Source organism: Branchiostoma floridae, chromosome 9 (genome assembly GCF_000003815.2).
Source record: "Branchiostoma floridae strain S238N-H82 chromosome 9, Bfl_VNyyK, whole genome shotgun sequence".
NCBI classification, from domain to species: Eukaryota; Metazoa; Chordata; class Leptocardii; order Amphioxiformes; family Branchiostomatidae; genus Branchiostoma; species Branchiostoma floridae.
In genome coordinates this window covers 6,635,711-6,648,267 of record NC_049987.1, presented here as the reverse complement: position 1 = coordinate 6,648,267, position 12,557 = coordinate 6,635,711, and the positions used below count along the sequence as shown (strand labels likewise).

The window sequence follows — 12,557 nt, the reverse complement described above, 5'->3', positions numbered from 1 at the left end:
GATACAACAGGCAGCTGTCAATCACTGATACAACAGACACCTGTCAATCATTCATACAACAGACACCTGTCAATTTCTGATGCAACAAGGGACACAACAGCCAATATCAGTAACGAATGATATAACAAGTCACAATTGAAAATCACATGTCAACCCTGATCATGAATACAAGGGGTACCTGTAATTCATTAATGTAACAAGCGACACCTGCCAGCCACAGACATAGCAATTGACAACTGTCTTTCATTCCAAGCAGGGTGAAACAGGTGGTTTACTTCAACATTAACAATCAAACATAACAAAAATATCATTTCACAATCATGGTGAAATACTACTATGATTTTTTTTTGTAACTTAAAGATTTATGTACAGATTTTGTTTATAAAATGACTTAATACTTGAATATTCATAAATGAATGGACAAGATTTATTATGATTTTTTTGCATGCATGGCTTTGATTAATGGATGCAGACAAACTGAACAATATGTTTTGTCAACAGGTTTCCTTCTTTCTGGGTCAGGCTATAAAATATTCAACAACCGACCCCCAATTAGACTTATTACTCATCCCCATATTAGCATTCAACACACACCAGGCTCTCATTTCACTCTGGTAAAGAACAAGTGATCACAGGGCTCGAAATAGAATAATACATTACAGTAACTATATAACTTCCTTTCTTATCGTGGAGACTTAATTTCAGGATACAGAAGGGAAGGAGGTTTTGCTACATGTTTTCAGCCCCCTGCTGAAATAATTTTGTAGTATATTGTACATGAATATTTACAGCCTCACAAATTTGCAATTGAGATATTACCGAAAAACTGCAATAATACAAACGTTGCAATTATTTCAAAGTTTACGGTACTTTATTTATGTACATGAATTGTACATGAATGTACCTATCTTGTTAAATTGGAAAATGTTTATATTTTGTCTGAAAAAACAAACAAACAAACAAACAAACAAACAAAAACATTGCAGGTGGAGATCTGGATCCTTCAAAAGTACATTTTTCCTATTACGTTTAGCTGTATAAACAGAAATCTTATCAAAAGTCACACATTTTATCGGAACATATGGAAAAATCCCCCATGAGTTAGAACAAAGACTCCCCGATTAACGAGGCATCAAATCACGTTAAGCGTGTCGCAGGCATGTGTTTTATGGCAAGGCGTATTGTAAACAGTCAGTACAGCATCCACACACCATATGGACTGTGTCCTCATGGGTCTCGTCATAGAGAACTACATAAGTGGGCAAATCAATTCATATGGATGAATTGAAGGATGGAGATTCTTATTGCTGAAACATGTCTTTCAACAATCAGTCCTACCAGTGTTTCAATAAAAAACAGTCTAAGTTAGACATGTTTACAAAATTAGTCACAAGGTCAAGTTTTTTTTAGTTATATGATATAAAAGAGTCCGCAAAACGTGATCCTGACGTAACTTCCATGTCAAATTCTACAGCAAGTTTTCTTAATGTCTTACAAAATACGCAGCACATTCTCATTGACATCTAGTTGCAATGTGACAGATCTTACATCATCATAAGAATGGTCAAATTCAATTTTTTCATACATAAAAGAAACATTACAGCCAGTTAAAGTTCATGAGAAAACTTGCCCATACCAAGGTTAAACCTTGCCCATACCATGTCTTGTTCCTAATGTACAATGTTCCCAATCACATGATAATGAATAATCTTTCTTGCGAAGTTACATGCCATTTTTTTTGCCACATCTAAATTTTAATGCTCCACAAACAGATTAAAGGCAATCCACAACCACAGTCCAAGTTCAAGTCATACTAAGCTACCCATATAGAACGAAGTGTTTTCACAACTTGAAGGACTAATCTTTTCCAATAGCAACATGCTACCATTTTTCTTCTGCCCATACTACCCTTTTCACAGCTTACAAAAGTAGGAAAATTTATGGAATCTTAGTAACTTATTCAGTTATTAAGATGGGTTAATGATCTGAAAACCAGTGACCAGTGTCAGGCTGTGTTAGGAAGGGACAGGAAGTGGTCATGAGTAAATGGGGAGCGTTCCAAGAAAGTAGAAGGAATGGAAAGTGAAGATGACAGGATGCGACTCAGAGAATGGGCAATCTAGTATTGTCAAGGGAGGCACGCCTCCAGGGCAGAAGGTATATAAGGGAAAAAAGAGTAAAAGGAAATCACTTGTCCAGATTCCTAACACAGCGACAGTATCAGGGATCAGAGATTCCAGCAGCAGACCTGGGTTAGACAGTTTCCAACTGAGAATGGCTTCAGGAACAAGAAGTGGCAGAGCTCTGCAACGTCTGGAAGCATACAATAACTCACCAACAAGGACGACTGAGGACAAGAACAAAAACAAGGGCAAGAACAAGGACAAGAGAAAGAACAGGAACAAGGACAACCAACAGGAGGACGAGACTGTAATGGGTGAACTACGGCGCCTGAGAGAAGAGGTGGCTAAATATAAGGCTGCAGAGGAACAAAGGCAACAGGTGGACAACCAACACCATGGTGGCACCCAGCAACAGGTGGGCAGCCAACAACTCCAGGTGGAAGACCAGCGCCAGGGGGACATCGAGCTGCAACGCCAAAGAGAGAACCAGAGCCAGGGAGTGACCCAGGAACATCAACAAGGCACGGAGGACAACGACCCCCGACAACGCCAGCTACCAGCGGCAGTCCAGGGCCAACTGGGGGCAGCAGCACTTATGGCACAAGGTGTAGTCAAACATTTCTCTGGGGTAGGGGTAGCACAGAACACGGGCACAAGCAGCATTCTCCCTACAGTATCTGGGGACATGAAAAAGAAGATTTGGGCCCACCAGTACATCCCACTAGAAACCCTGTTGAAGTCTGATGTTCTGGAACCAGAAGGGGGCAGAATGTTGCTTGTGTTCGACCCTACCAACCCTAATAACCCGATGTCACTGAGTAAGAAAAAGCCCCCCAAAATTGCTAGCTGGCAGAAGTGGGTCGAAGCGTACCAGGTACTAATGTTGACCATGCTAGAGAATGAGCCAGGTAGAGCTAGAGAGTTAGTTGGCTACCAATGCCTGATCATGGAGGCAGCAGCGAAGTTCCCCCTTCAAACATGGCTAAAGTATGATGAAAAATTCCGAAAATCAGTTTCAGAGGACCCCACGAAAAGGTGGGATCAAATTGATGTCCAACTATGGGTGGTATGCTTTACACTGGCACCCAGAGCCATGTGCACTATCTGTCATTCACCCAGCCATTGGGCAAAAGAATGCCCTGCAAAGGCTGTGACCTCTAAACCAGGGTCCAGCTCAGTCAGGCCAAAACCAGGCCAGGCAAACCCCGGCTTCTGTTACGGATTCAATTCCCCATGGGGGTGCAATAGGGTTCCATGTGGATTTAAACATGTATGTAGTCGATGTGAGAATAACACCCATGGCAAGCACAACTGTCCAGGGGTCAACCCCAGGGTCACCAGCAAAACTGGCACTCAATACAACTAATTCCTGTTACACTTGCAGGTCTCTCCGTCAAAACCTGTTCAACGAAATCCGTGCTGTATAATTATGACCCTGGGCTAGTGACACCCATTAGAATCCATGTACTAGAAAAGAGTTATTGATGCATCCCAATAGACAGTTAGTCTCTTATGTTACAAAAGGCTTTAAAGAAGGGTTCACAACAGGATACAAGGGGCCGAGAGCCCCCAGAACGTCAAACAACCTCGTGTCATGTAAGAAAAATCCGGAAAGCATAGAGGAAAACATTCGAAAAGAGCTGCAACAAGGAAGATTGGTAGGACCTTTTGCACAGCCACCGTTTCCGAACTTTCAATACCACCCAATTGGAGTGGTCCCTAAAAAAAACATAGCAGTAATTGGAGGACTATTTACCATCTATCTCATCCAGAGGGGGACAGCATCAATGACTCAATTTCAAAAACTGATTTCTCAGTGAAATATGTTACTATAGATGATGCAATTGCCATGTTGAAACGTCTGGGCAAGGGAGCATTCATGGCCAAGACGGACATAAAGTCTGCATACAGGGTGATCCCTCTACATAAAAGTGAACATGAGCTCTTTGGTATCTGTTGGAAAAATGAATATTTTTATGATAAATGCCTATGTTTTGGTCTGCGGTCCGCCCCATTCATATTTAGCACTTTTTCGGACCTGTTAGAATGGATCCTAAAGAACAACTATCACATAGGTGAGATTATCCACATATTGGACGACTTTCTGCTAGCAACAGTAGGGCCAAATGATCAACAATGTAGGCAAAATCTACAAACGCTCCTGCAGGTATTTCATAACTTGGGGGTCCCCATAGCAGAGGAAAAAACAGAAGGACCAGCACAAGTTATGGTATTCATGGGGATTGAATTAGACTCAGTGGCACAAGAAGCAAGACTGCCATCAGACAAACTCCAACGCCTGAAGAGTAGCTTTGCAGAATGGGGGTTCCGAACTAGATGTACCCTTAGGGAACTGCAGTCTTTGATAGGCGTACTTAACTGGGTCTGTGCTATTATCCCGGCAGGACGAGCTTTCTTACAACGTATGATAGCATTAACAAGGGGGGTTAAACTCCCCAGACATCACATAAGGTTGACGGCAGGGTTCAAGAAAGATCTAACGGTATGGGAGACCTTCGTAAAGAATTGGAATGGTAAGTCTTTCTTCTTAAAGGAAGACTGGGAAAGTAGGGACAGTGTAGAGATATATACAGATGCATCAGGAACAGAAGGCTTTGGGGGCTTTTGGAAAGGACAGTGGTTTAATGGGCAATGGCCAGAACAATACAAACTGACAAGTGGCAAGGCAGGACTAAGCATTGAATGGCAGGAACTGTATCCCATTAGAGTAGCATGCGTCATATGGGGGACCCATTTCCAGAACAAGAGGGTAACAGTGTGGTGTGACAATGAGTCAGTGGTAGCCATAATCAATACAATGAAATCCAAAGTACCTGAGATCATGGATTTAATCAGACCAATTGTAGCTCAATCTTTGGAACAGAACTTTGTGTTAAAAGCCGTACATCTGTCAAGTGAAGAGAACAGCATAGCCGATGCTCTATCTCGATTTCAGATGGACAAATTCAGACAGCTGGCCCCCAAAGCTGCCCCAGTTTCTTGCTCCATCCCCGCATCACTGATGCTGACCTAAGAAGGCGAGCTCAGGAGTACTTTCTAGCAGCTCTAAAACCCAAGACAAGGAAAACGTACTCAACAGGAGTATCACAATTCCTTCAATTTTGCTTAAAACACCAACTCTGGGATGAACGGGGTAACATTTTACCTGCCTCTGAACATACAATAGTGTACTTCATCCTTTCCTTGACCCAGACAGTTTCATATGGTACCATCAATGTATACTTAAGCGCAATACGCAATATGCACTTGGAACAGGGCTGGGAGGACCCGACAAAAGAATCCTTCCTTATTAGTCGCATGTTACAAGGTATAAGGAATTCTAAAGGTCAGAAGCCAGTGAGAATACGCTTGCCAGTAACACTCACCATTTTACAAGGGCTTTGCAGTAAAATGGAACTCATCTTCCAACGGGAACCGTATGACAAATTAGTGATGCAAGCAGCCTTCTTGGTGGCATTCTTTGGTTTCTTGAGAGTGGGGGAATTCACTTGTGACTCATGGAAACAATTCAATCCAGTCCTCCATCTACAATGGCAGGATGTAGCTTTTGTACCAAATTTATACCAGCCGAACTATATCCGAATCCTTATTAAGGGGTCAAAGACTGACCCAGGGAGAAAAGGGGTACCTATTGTTTTGGGACAAACCTACACAGCTTGGTGCCCTGTAAAAGCCATGAGGGAGCTATATCTATCTAGGCGGTACAAAGATGGTCCACTGTTTAGATTCAAGAGTGGGGCCTTCCTGACAAGGGTAAAACTCACAAAGATCATGAGGGAGGCCCTGGCTATGTTGAGAATCAATGCAAGCCAATATGCCTCCCATTCCTTCAGGAAAGGAGCTGCAACAACAGCAGCAGAAAAAGGTCTTCCAGCATGGTTAATTCAAATCTTAGGAAGGTGGACATCTGAGTGTTACAAGTTGTATATCTCACTGGCAACAGGACAAGTAAAACAGGTGGCAGCTACCATGGCAGGTACAACTACAATGTAATTATGTGATGGGGGGAAGGTACCAAGGGACTTGCTACCTTGTGGGCAAAGTTTGTGCTGCAAGTGAGCACAAAACCCCCCATCTCACAATTTGAGCATGGTGAAAGAGAGATGGAAATGGGTAGCACTGAAGACCTGGTACCTTGCCCCCTATTTCTGCCACAAAGAAGTGTGTTTGTCATGTTTGTGTTATGCATCTATTAGTATATAGTTATGCATAGGTAGCAATATTAGGTATTAGACTAAACTGGTTGAACGATAATTAATGGAATCTTAGTAACTTATTCAGTTATTAAGATGGGTTAATGATCTGAAAACCAGTGACCAGTGTCAGGCTGTGTTAGGAAGGGACAGGAAGTGGTCATGAGTAAATGGGGAGCGTTCCAAGAAAGTAGAAGGAATGGAAAGTGAAGATGACAGGATGCGACTCAGAGAATGGGCAATCTAGTATTGTCAAGGGAGGCACGCCTCCAGGGCAGAAGGTATATAAGGGAAAAAAGAGTAAAAGGAAATCACTTGTCCAGATTCCTAACACAGCGACAGTATCAGGGATCAGCGATTGTTTAACACAAATCGAGAGACTGCTGACAGCCCAAGTTCAGACAGTCCATAAAGTTTGACCATACCGTGACGTGTTTCCATCTTGAGGCCAGCTGGTCACACCACCATAGTAACCAACTCATCTTGACGGCCGAACCACCACAAAAACTCCCGGCATCACACGGCCTACCCACCCCACATGGCCCCTTCCCTCTTTACCAGTAATGTGAATTTTGGAGGACATGTTAATGGAGGATAATGCACTAATAAGACGTATCGACGTCCATTTGCCGAAACCCGTGCTGGAAAGCCAATTATCGCTTTCGCGTAATCGTATCGCTTTGTCCGACGCCCTCCTCTCTTCAATTAAGGGAAGTGCTACAGAAGTGGCAATAGACGAGAGTGTGGCAAAAGAGATCGCCACTTGGACATGCTGGCCCTGGTGCATCAGCCATCACTTTAGTTGGGACAAGGACGTTATGTAACAAATGATTTGATTCCCTCCATTTTCTTTCAATCCATAATGATGGGACAGCTTTCAGACTAGTCTGAAGCACTGGAATAAAACGAAGACAACAACTAAAAGAATGAGATAAAATATACCTGTAAGACAGAATTACAGAGACCTCTTAACAATGAGGATTCAAATAATAGTTCAGGCATTGTATTGTATTGTAATGGAGGGTCTTTTACTCTAAGACTGTAGTGATGACATGAGAAGGAGACACTTAGAATCTGTCAAGAAATTCAAGTAATGATGTTTAACATGAGAAGAACTGATAGGCATATGTCTATTGGGAATTGTGCTACTGGTAGTACTGGTACTATATTGTTATGTTTCAGATAACCAAGGATTTTATACACCATTCTAGGGTGATTTGAACAAATTTCAATCCACCAAAGCTCTTTTACGAATGATAGTACAGTAGTTCTATTACCACAAATGCAGTAGGACTGAGCAAGGACATACAATTGTACTCAGTGATACAACTTGGGGAAATGCCATTTGTTCATGAGAACTCCCTTGGGTGTAATTTAGTACATCCTTACGGGCAATTTTCATCGTAAATGGTCGGTTCTGTGAACAAAACGGAAATTCTCTGGTGACTACACAGGCAATATTCAATTTCTATGTGAGAATTGCTTACCAAATGCCATCAGAAAACAGGGTGAAATTGCATTACTGTCCCTGGTGGGGATAAAATTTCTCTCTAATGGTTGGTGATAAATTGATCTTGTCTAATTTTGTTACTCACTTCTCCCTCTTTCATACACAAAAAAGGCACACGACTTGGTCCCCTGTAACTAAGGAACCATTGTTATTAGGATATCTTTATATTCCTGTCACGTACTCACATTGATATGGGAAAAATAATCATGGCCGAAAGATTATGTAAGCTATGGAATTACCTGTAAAGTTTATCATGCCCAAAAGTATTGTAAAGTTTTTTAAGAATACATTGTCATCTACTACAATATTTTATTACATGTATTTCCTTTTTCGATATAAATATCATTCTATAGTCTTTGATGCTAAAAGCAAGAAGTCTCGTAGGATTTAAACTTCAAAGACACCATATTAATACCTAAGGCAAGATAACAGGCATTAAGATGTCATGGCACAGGGAAATACTTCCAATAGTTTCAGGCAGCCATAATCCATCATGTTCAACTTGATGTTGTCAGAACTTTTTTCTTCTTTCTGATGCACACAAGACTTGCACACACTGTCCAATGAAGTTCAAGGTTTGTTTCTTTATAACACACTTCAACACCTCAGCCCAGTTTAACCTCCAAGCCCTGCCACTTTCACAAGGACAGCGTAGGAATGTAACATGTCAGCATGGGAGAATGTTCTAAGTGCTGAGCAATAGAAACATCTTGGCTAACACCCAAGCCGACGTGTCTTATTGTCTACCACTGACAGTCTGGTGCTGTTGCTGGGTCAACTGTACAAGTGTTGGTCTGGAATGTTCTTAAATCTGACAGGCATGAAATCTGCTTAAAGAAGGATTAGATCAGCTCCTCTCACTGTCTAGAGCACGTGTCACAAATAATGCTGAGGCCGTCCGGTAAGTTACATTTCTCATGACATGGACACTTGAGCAACTGTTGAGTATACTATGACTCACAAGTAACTGTTGTCAGGGTCATTGTCTATAGAATATGAATTATACATTGAGTGCCAACTGCCCTTGAACTGTTTGCTTGGAATGTTCTTTCATAGGACAAGGCATGCTACTTTACAGTTCAACTCAAAACGTCTTGCCCAGGGGACTCTTGGGTGTATCTTTTCACTGTTAATCATATTCATAAATACATGCTAAGCAAATCTGACTGAGGTCGAGATTTATTTATCATTTCATTTGAACAAATTCCAAACAGAAAATTAAGAATGACATTGTAGGCAAACTTCCGCAAAGAGATTTTAAACTTGCAATGCCAACAATGCCTTATTCTTGTAGTTGCACACATGTTCCTTTGAGTTTGAGAAATGCCAAGTATTCTAGCTTCAGCTATGAGTACGACGCCAGGAATGTCATTTTCAGTGAAAAGGCCTTCACCACATCAAGAGCATCAATGAATACCAAAAGAAATGAGGTTCTTTCATATCCTTATCTTGCTGCACAAAATTTCTTTCGTACTAAAATAACTAATCATAGTCCTGAAACACACATTGAACAATTTGAACCTACAGAATATACAGCCAGGTGGGATATTAGTCCCCTCAGGTCAAATGTGATAGCAAGGTGAGGTCACACCTGACGACCTGCAGGTATGGACAGGTATGGTGATGGCACGTTGAGACATGCTATCACCATCAGTCACTGTCAACAGTGTGTGTTCTGGCTTCAGGCAAACCTGGTGGTATGAGGGGTTAAATTATGTGCTACTGTTAAAGTATTTACCTTTGCCATGGTTTTATTTATCATTAGAGGGAAAAAGACTTTTTGTTTGCACGTTCAGCATTCTAACAATCCTGTAGTACAGAAGAATTACAAAACACAAACTTGTGGTGTCAAGATCGGTAAGACTAAGAGGTAAAATAAAACCATTACGAAGATTTCAAAATTAACAGTAACACTTGCAGCCTTGTACCACCTTTACCTGGGCCTCGAAACCGGTTAAACAAAGGTGTGAACAGTGTTTCTTAAGATTTTACATTGGCTAAAACATGGGCCACAACAATGTGTGCTCTTGCCAGAGGATACCTTGACTTACGATCTATCATCTTTCATGGCCTCATCATTTATAATCACTTTGAAGGGCAAAAAGATATTGAAGACTTTTATGATGAACTGTGTTAGGTTTACAACTTTGGCCATAACACTATGTTGCTATTAAAGTAAAGGAAAACTAATGATTTTCAAGACTTTTGTCCCAAAGTTTGTAAACAGAAACCTTGACCTTTCTCCTAACCTCACTTTGTCATGATCATCATTGTTGCCGCTAACATACAAAAGTGATACCATTCACAGAGTAAAATATATTAGTATTACTGTATGTCAAGACATGAAAATTGCAAACTTTAATTCTGTTTTCTGTATGTAGTAATACTTTAATTCTGTTTCCTGTATGTAGTAATACAATATGGAACAGTATCCCTTTGGGCTACCAGTACCAGATTGCAAGTTGTTCATATTTTTCTGCAATCTGAAAAATGTCTAGAGCATATTGATGGGGAAAATGTACCTTACATGTGAAATACAACACACTCTAACTTAGTGTCTAACTACAAAAGCTCCATACAGAACAGTTCACATCATGGATCTCCCTTCTGCACACACAAAGCAGACCTTTGGACCCAGCTAACCCAGAATGGCCCCTCCCCATAAACCGACCACACCTGTAAATACAACACTCTACAAACTACAATTAAGCTGCCATCTACACTCCACTGTTAATAGATAACTTCAAACTCTCAAATTCACTGATAATAAGTTGTAAGCAGATTTTATGCATCAGATGGGTTGGATAGAACTTAATTTTGAACAACAGTGCAGGAAATTAAAGGCCTCCACAAAAATTGACCTGGAGAATGCTAATTTGTTTATCTTCCGACACTGCACAAACAGGGGAGGGTTCTTTGTACTGGTGGCTATGCTAATCCCCAGCACTTTACACAGGTATTTCTCTACCTTTAACTCACTTAATTACATCAGTTTCAAGGCCTGGAAATGAATGGAATCATCACACCATTGCATGCCTTGTGCAAATACATTATCAAAGACCTAGGACAGAATATGGGAGAGGTACTCTCATGTGATCACAAATGGTATGTTCCCCTAACCTTTGAACTTCAGCTCATACCTGAAACATTCTTGTTAAATGACTGCACTGTGTACATTGTATGTACATGTAGGTGTAGGTACTACCCACCATGGATACTGGACACAGTTGCATCAATGTGTGTGCATTCCTACTTGATTTCGTGTCCTTTCTGCTATCCTTTTATAATAATAATAATAATAATAATAATCTTTATTGCATATTCATGCCCGAGGGCTAAATGCACAGAAGGACCTCATGTGGTCTTATGGATGGAGAGAAAAAAGAAACTTAACTAATACAATGGTTTTAGACTAGGCTAAGCTATACAGTGATTTTAAACTAGGCTAAATGGAGAGGGAACTAAGACACTATGTGTTACAATCGTTAATGGCTGCATCTAACATGTTCTTCTCTCTTTCTGAAACACATGGAGACATATTCACATATTGCGTCAATAGCATGACCGTCCGTGCATGACATCAAGTACTTGAATAAGCCTTGTCTTGACATTTTCTTATAATTGTTGTCTATTCGTATGGCATTGTATAGGGATTGGCGTTCGTATTCATATAATGAACAATCTAGTAAAAAATGTGTCTCGTCTTCGATATACAAGTGGTCACAGAATTTACATGTTCTATCATTTAAAGGAGTGCGGTTATGCCTGCCGGATTCTATATGTAACGGATGGTCACTTATGCGAAATCTACACATAGCTCTGCGATGTTCAAAGCTTGAGATGCTAAGATATGTTTCTCTTTCATATGTTTCTTTGAATGTTTTGTACGTCCTCAATTTGTTTCCCTGGTTTTCTTTTCGTCCAATCGCTTGTAGTTCTGAATGGAACCTTTGGATGAAAATATCTTTCAACCTTTGCTTTAGTTGATTTAGATGAGTGGGTATGTTAGAGTGACCGTTTATATACAGGTAGGCAAAGCCGGACTCCTCTAAGAGTTTCCTTACATCAGATAACCAGCAGGATGTTTTACGACTATCTAGTTCCTGCTGTACCATGTAAGCTTCATATTGAAGACTACCTGTGTGCACTTCGTTGGCTAATCTAAAATAATAATTATACATTCTGCATTGAGCTTCAATCCACAAGGGGAAACGCCCCAGTTCCGCTCTACTTGCAAAATTACTAGCGTTCCTTCGAACACCTAGGATGTATTTACAGAATTTCAGATGGACGGACTCTAAAGGGGATTTGTCATCCAATTTGCTACTACACCAGACTTCAGATCCATACAATAAAATAGGTAGGACACATGTGTCGAACAATTTGCAATGCAGTGATACAGAAGATCTAGATTCTCCTAATGTACTTCTAATACTAAATAATGCTCTTAGGGCCTTCTTTTGTAGATTCTTTACAACGATACTTTGAACCTGGCTTTAATCGTGACACTCAGCTACTCCTGCCTTTATCCATGTATTCAGGGTTGCTTTATGGGCGGATGAACTGGTATTACAGATCACACGTTTTAGTTTTAATGTCACAGGGCCAGGCAGGTTATTGGGGATGTTAATGACCCTACCGTATATAGTAGTTTAGGTTGGAGCAATATACGGTAACTGTGGTAGTCTTTGCAAAGAACTGTTTTGCTTG

General features: G+C 40.7%; 1 protein-coding gene across 7 annotated transcripts in view; it reads right to left on the bottom strand.

The window, feature by feature from the left end:
* LOC118422870 (radixin-like) overlaps positions 1 to 12,557 on the bottom strand; it is a 63,079-nt gene that overhangs the window by 41,264 nt on the left and 9,258 nt on the right. The window lies entirely within an intron of this gene.